At 45.2% G+C, this 6270-nt stretch overlaps 1 protein-coding gene across 7 annotated transcripts in view; it reads left to right on the top strand.

The window, feature by feature from the left end:
* Positions 1 to 1671: 1671 nt before the first annotated feature.
* PRR5 (proline rich 5) overlaps positions 1672 to 6270 on the top strand; it is a 95210-nt gene continuing 90611 nt past the window's right edge. For 3 of the 7 annotated variants that reach the window (XM_064142856.1, XM_064142852.1, XM_064142854.1), the window contains exons 1-2: positions 2136 to 2265; positions 2706 to 2782. The gene's annotated coding sequence lies outside the window, so the exon portion shown is untranslated. Of the gene's footprint in view, positions 1933 to 2135; positions 2266 to 2705; positions 2800 to 6270 lie in introns of those variants that run through there. The other 4 variants (XM_064142855.1, XM_064142850.1, XM_064142853.1 and 1 more) reach the window with 2 other exon arrangements.

Below are 6270 nucleotides of genomic sequence, written 5' to 3'. Positions count from 1 at the left end.
CAGAATAATCACAAGCTAATACTGCAAAATGAAGCTCTGATGCTATAAGAGGCTGATAACAAAAGAGTTAGGTGCCCATGCTAGTTTGGATGAAGTCAGAGGGCATGGATAGGTGCCAGAAAGATTGGTCATTCAGCTGAAGTTATGATCCTGGTAGTCTTCAATTAAATACCATTTCTCTTATTTTTATGCTTGCTAGGGAGTATACAGTTTTAAAGCAAAATTCACAGGTAGAATGTAACCTGCATGGTTTTGCTTCTGATGACAAATTCAGATACCAGTTCCTACCAAAATTTTAGAAGTAGCATTGTTTAATGATGATTCCGCCAGCACTTATTGGTCCAAGACCCAGTTCCAGGTTCCTTTGCATCTTAACAGCATTTTAATCATTCAGTATAGATTTTCTGAAGTGGAGACGACTTAGAAGAAAGCAGTGATAAAAATGTCTTTTCCAAGGGCTTTAGAATGACCTAAAGCCCCTACTGCCTTAAAAAAAAAAATCAGATCTGGAGAAGAAACTGCTCCCTGATCTTCAATTAACTCTTCTGTGCGTTCAGGCACACAGGGCAAGCAGGGACATTCTTTTCTTTCCTCTTCCTCCACCTTGGGTTTTAGAAGGGCAAAGTTTTCTTCCTCAGATTTCTGGGTCAGTTAAGCTGATCATGGCTTTCTTCTATGCAGGGGTATAGTTTTATAGGTTTATGTGGCTCTTGGACTACTTAGTCATGAACTTAATTGTTTCATTGTTCAACTGCCAAAAGACATGACAAATTCTGCCCAATGACGACTCATTAAGTGTTGTCTTGAAGTTAGAAAATAGACAACACTGTACTTAATTTGATTTTTAAAGTGTGACAGTCTGCTCTGAGCACCACAAAGGAGGGCTCATTTGTATGACCCTTCTCTGTTAGGTTCCTTCATCTAGCTATATCATTTGAAGTCACTATAGACCAAATACAAACTGTATCGAACCAATATAGTAAGTTACTGATGTTCAGCTTCTGCTGAAATGTGAAAGCAAGAGAAGCATTAGCATCCTCTTCGGAGATCAGAAGACGTGTATTTGGAAGCCTACAGTACTGTGACACGATGTGGCATTAACAGCTAGTCATTACTGGAGTCTGCTGCTTGTGTTATCAGCCCCTTGGGTGGGACAGCAGAAGAAGGTAGGAAACCAAAGAAGCGTGCCTGTCAGCCCCAAGCAGGCTATGACTTGATGTGGCTGAAACTCGCAGATAAAACCCTTGCAGACTGTACTTTAAATCTCGTAACTCCGATCAAAACTACTGACTGCAAACCAGGCAAAACCACAAGTTTTTGCAGATACACAACCACAAAGCAAACTTCAGTTAGCCAGGGGCAGTTACGCTGTCCCTGACCAGAATTTCAGTGCTCCAGTGAAACCCTCGCCCGAGACCTCTGCCTATGTGTCGATGGAGGCACGGGTGTGGGATTTCCCAGTGGGCTGCCAGCTCAGAGCGCCTGAAGCAGCATCCGACTCTCCTTGAGAAATGACACCTTCGGCTTCACACCCGTGGACAGGCTCCTTTGTAATTCTGCTTCCACCAACTTGTGACTCAGTCTGCATCTTTCTCGTAGGAATTCAACGTTCGCTTTACTGCCTGTGCGTTGTTCGTTTCCTTACCCGCCAGCAGCCGCAATCCAGCAGCAAGCGGAGCAGGGAGAGAGGAGCTCATTGGCCAGGAGCTGATCGCTGTTTCTTCCTCTGGACATTTAGGAGGCTGTACGAACAAGCTCAGCGCGAAGCTACCTCGCTCCGGCCGCCGCTCACCTGCCAGCCGCGCTGACACCGGATCTGCGGTTACCCGCCGCCAAGCTCTGCTCCCGGGCGGCGGGCACCGGGCCGGGGAAACACGACCCGGATTCTAGCCATCGAGAAGCAGCAGCAGGCGTGGAGGGAAGGTGCTGCCGGTAATTACACTGAGGGTCTACGGCCCGTGTGAGGCTTGGGTGGATTGGGGGGGTTTGGAGCGTCCCTTTGCCCTCGACTACCCCTCCCCGCGACGCGGAAGGAGCCCCCCTCAAACCTCAGACACTGGCGCGCCCGCGCCCCCGCCCCGCTCGCCTCGCCCCGCCGGCGGCAGCTCCAGCGGCCGCGCACTTATGCATCGCGCTGCTTTCCCGGGTGGTGGCATTGGCTCCACCAACCCCTTTCTGTTGCGGGGCCTCCAGACGCACCCCACGTTCCTGGACCAGGCTTCGGCTCCTTACCCTGGTAGCCGGCACCGGGTGGGGTCGCGCACGGTGAGTGGGGGGCGCAGGGGCCACGCTGCTGTCACCGGTTCTGTGCCCATCCTGAGGCTCGCCCCCGGAAAACCGGGGGAAGGGAAAGTGAGTCTGTCCCGGTTTCTCTCTCACTCCTCTACGGTCACGGGGCCTGTAAGAATGGGGTGTGCCGGGGGGCTTGGGGACCTGTCCTGCCACCCAAGGGCCGTGGGACGGTGGGAGGTGAAGGGTGTCTGGGGAGGCAGGTGAGCCTGCTGAGGAACGGTCTCCGGGCTGTGAGGGAGGGCTCCCGGCTTTGTTTATTCCTGCCAAGAGCGATGAAATTCAGCCCTTTGTAGCCCTTTGAGATGATTTGTGTTAATTCTAGACCTCGATCTCGCACTTGCTTGCACGCTCTGCGATTATTAAATTCCTGTTTGTGCAGAAGCTCATCTTTCTTTTTCCCCTTTTTTTTCCAGCTTGAAATAGCTATCGCAGGTAACTGGAGTTGCCTATGATTCCTGTGGGCCGACTGCTGTGAGCCTTATTCAAGCAAGTAAGATCTCTGCACGAGTAAGGATATTTGCAGAATGATTTTGCATGTTTCCACCCTGAAGTGTATACGATTTCTGATAGCTTTTGCAGAAGATGGGTTCATCTGTTTCAATTTATGGGTGCGTGTGTGCGTGGTCGCTCTTAATTTTGGCGGCTCATAAATGATGGTTGGTATGGGTCTGGTGGCTTCTTCAAGAATGCATTAAGTTGGGTGTATGCCAGTGTTTTAATATTGTAGAAAGCAACAACAGAGACAGCCTTAGAAAGAGGATCAAGGAAAGGATTTAGCTTTTTTGTTGTTCATCCTTTCCAGCCAATGTACTTTGAAGCATTTAATTTTCAGTTACAGGACACAATAAGTTTTGTGTTTTACCAGCATATTGATTAGTAATGAAAAGATAGATATAAAACTACATTTTGATGCTTCATTTAGAAGAAATGAAAAGCACTGATTTTATCTCACACACCTACTGGCTTTTCAGAAAAAAAGGAGGACTATCAGATGATTATTAGGCATTTCTTGCCATTTCAGTAAAAGAAATAGCTGAATATAGGCTGGCTATATAGTGATGGACACACTTGGCATCTAGTGCATGGCTGGATGTAGAGCTGTGGTGCTGCCTAGCAGAACTGTTCTTTGTTGGTGACTTGTCCTGTAACCAAAGCACAGTGTGTCTAAAACTTCTGGGAGTCAGCTGATAGTGCATACGACTCTATGGTAGACTGTCAATATGTGACTTGCTCTGAAACGTGTTCTGCGGACTCAGTATTTGTAACAGATACCATTGATTGAATGACTTCATGCTTCAGCTTTAATTTTCTTGTTAATAATCTAAATAGGGGAATACTCTGGGTGGAATATAGAGATCACACGTGTTCACAGTGAAAAAGGCACTGCAAAGCAGTCAGTGTAAGAGGAATCTCCAAAAGTACTCATTACCCAAGAGAGTGAGAGATTTTGGATGTCCTTAGGCTCGTGTGCAGGTTCCAGAGTAAACTGATAGATTTTCAGCTCTGTCTCTTCATTTCTCAAACTTTTGTATCCAGAGTTCTTTGGGGAACCTTCAGGGCAATGTATCTGTGCAGGCCTTGCTCTGACTCTTCAGCACTTCAGAAAATCAAGCCCTTGAGCACTTAAAAAATCTGATCCTTGGACTGTAGCCGCACTTCCCTCATTTCCATTCTAAGAGGCATTTCCTTTTAGTTTTTATGACAGATAGAGTTTTCGTTGTGGAATGTAGCCACAATAAAGAAAGCCAGTAAGCTCACTTTAATTTGGTATTCTTTTAATGTAACAGCCAGCGGGATTAATGAACAGCTCCATAAATACACATGATTTAATGCAAGATTGGTAGTAGCTCTGCAAGTGGCACTTAATCTTTGAACAAAAGCAATAGGTAATGGCTAAAAATAGTATTCCTGTTTCAGCAATAGAATTAAATATTGCAGTGGATGTTAACTGCAACAAGGTAGACTGGCCCACAGCTGGAGGCTTTCACCGTTTGTAACTGCTGATTTCCTGGCCTACTTCTTTATTTTCCTTCAAAGTATCACCCTTGCACGTGTTTGCCAATAAACCACAAATTCAAGCCAAAAAGCTGTTCTTTCAAGGGAAATTTAAAGTTTTTATGCTGCATGAAAGCAGCACTATAATTTCTAGAATGTATTCTGATCTTACGTAGCTTGGAGCAAACTGCTGCACTGTGCTCAGGTTGCGCCTAGATTTACAGAAGTGGTTGGTCCCATGCATGAACAAGACCATCCTTCCACCAGAGAGGAACGATTAGGTCTGGTTCTGATTGTTAACTGTGTTTGATGTGTTCCAACATCACTACTAGATATATGCTCTCACATGAAGGTGAATGAAAAGTGTGCCGCTCTGATCAAAGTCTCTCAAGTAATTGTTGAGTTATGAGAGCTGGTAATTACCTGACTACATCTGTGGCCTGGGACTCATTGACACTGAGCACAAAGAGACAAGAAAATGACAAATCCTCTTGCAGAAGCACATCCTCTTGGTGCTGTTTCCTTGCCTCTGGTTTCTTAGGATAAGAGTAGCATATCTGGGGTGTATGGAAACCACTAATTAATTACCTAGGGCATATGTAGCCTTTGGAAGATGGAAAATACTGTATGGGTATGATTTGAATTAAGTACTGTTATTCCCTACTATTAAAGAAATTGCTTGTCCACTCCAGTTCTAAAGGCGGAGTTGTAGGTGATTTCAAAGCTTTATTTAACAGTGGTTTAGGTCTGTTTAAGCAGAAAGGCCAGGGAAACTCTTACAATAGGAAAAACTAACAGGTAACCTTTATTTTAGTAGCTGCGAAATGTGTGTTTATGGGAGGGTGGAAAAGGGGGTTGAGTGAAGCTGAGCAAGGAGCTGTGTTGTGAGGTAAAAAAGCTGATGCTCTTCTCTCATGCCACCTCAGATACATTTGCATTTAAAATTTCCATGTGAGCCAAACTGTAGGGTCGGAGCAGAATGCTAAATGAACCTGCCAGCTAACTTGGAAACTGCCACATAACAATGCTGGGCATCCCATTGCTTAGACAACCGAGTTGAAGATCATTCCTTGTAATAATTATGCATCTGAAACAAAGACAGGTATTGGGAAAAAAAGGACCATGATTTTTATTCCAAACTGTTTTTGCTTGAATGACGTTTACTTTCTGTAACGATTACCCTGTGACTGCTGGAGAGTCACAGAAACTGTAAACTCCAAATCTATTCCTGCCCTTCAGCTAGCCACAGTATGCTCCTTTGTGTATTCCTCAGACTGAAATTCAATATTCCTGGGAGACTGATGAGTGATCTGGGGCACAGTTGTGATCTGAAAGGTATTGGGTATTAGCAAGGAGCTACCCTTTATGCCACTTGTGCAGGCAGACAAAAGCAGCAGCTCTTTGGGGAAACTTGGTGATGCATCTTCTCTATATGGATAAAATGTATTTATGTGTAGTCACACTGTGATGTAGAAGCCAGGATGATGGCAACCAAGGAAAGAACATGAAAGATACCAGAAGAGCTCTGTGTTTTTTACCTTTTCATGTGTAAAACTTGGGTGTCTGCAGTTATTGGTGATGAGCTGTCTCTCTGCAGACAGGCCGGTGGTGCAGAACAATCTGAGGAGACGCGAGGGATGGAAATGAGAGAGGAAAGTGAATGATAGGTTAACGTGTGTATTGGATGTGAAAGAGCACACAGCACAGTGCTGAAACAAATCAAGGGCTTGTGGTCAGGCATGGCTGCTGCAGTGACACAGTAATACAAGGCAGCTCAGTTGTCCTTGATATCCTTGTTACAAATGGAGAATAACAGACTTTGTGTGCAGTGTGGATGCATCTGTCTTCCTGGCTTAAATATAGGGCACCTGGCTATTGACAGTTTGAGAAAGAAGAGAAAGAAATGATGAGAAGAGCAAAGGGGCTGTCTTCTGAATAAGAGAATAATAGAGAGTATCTAAGAAACAAAGACACCACAGTTTC

The sequence above is a fragment of the Pogoniulus pusillus genome, chromosome 4, assembly GCF_015220805.1.
Source record: "Pogoniulus pusillus isolate bPogPus1 chromosome 4, bPogPus1.pri, whole genome shotgun sequence".
Lineage (NCBI taxonomy): Eukaryota > Metazoa > Chordata > Aves > Piciformes > Lybiidae > Pogoniulus > Pogoniulus pusillus.
Note: the sequence above shows the minus strand (reverse complement) of the source record. Positions and strands in the feature narration are given on the sequence as shown.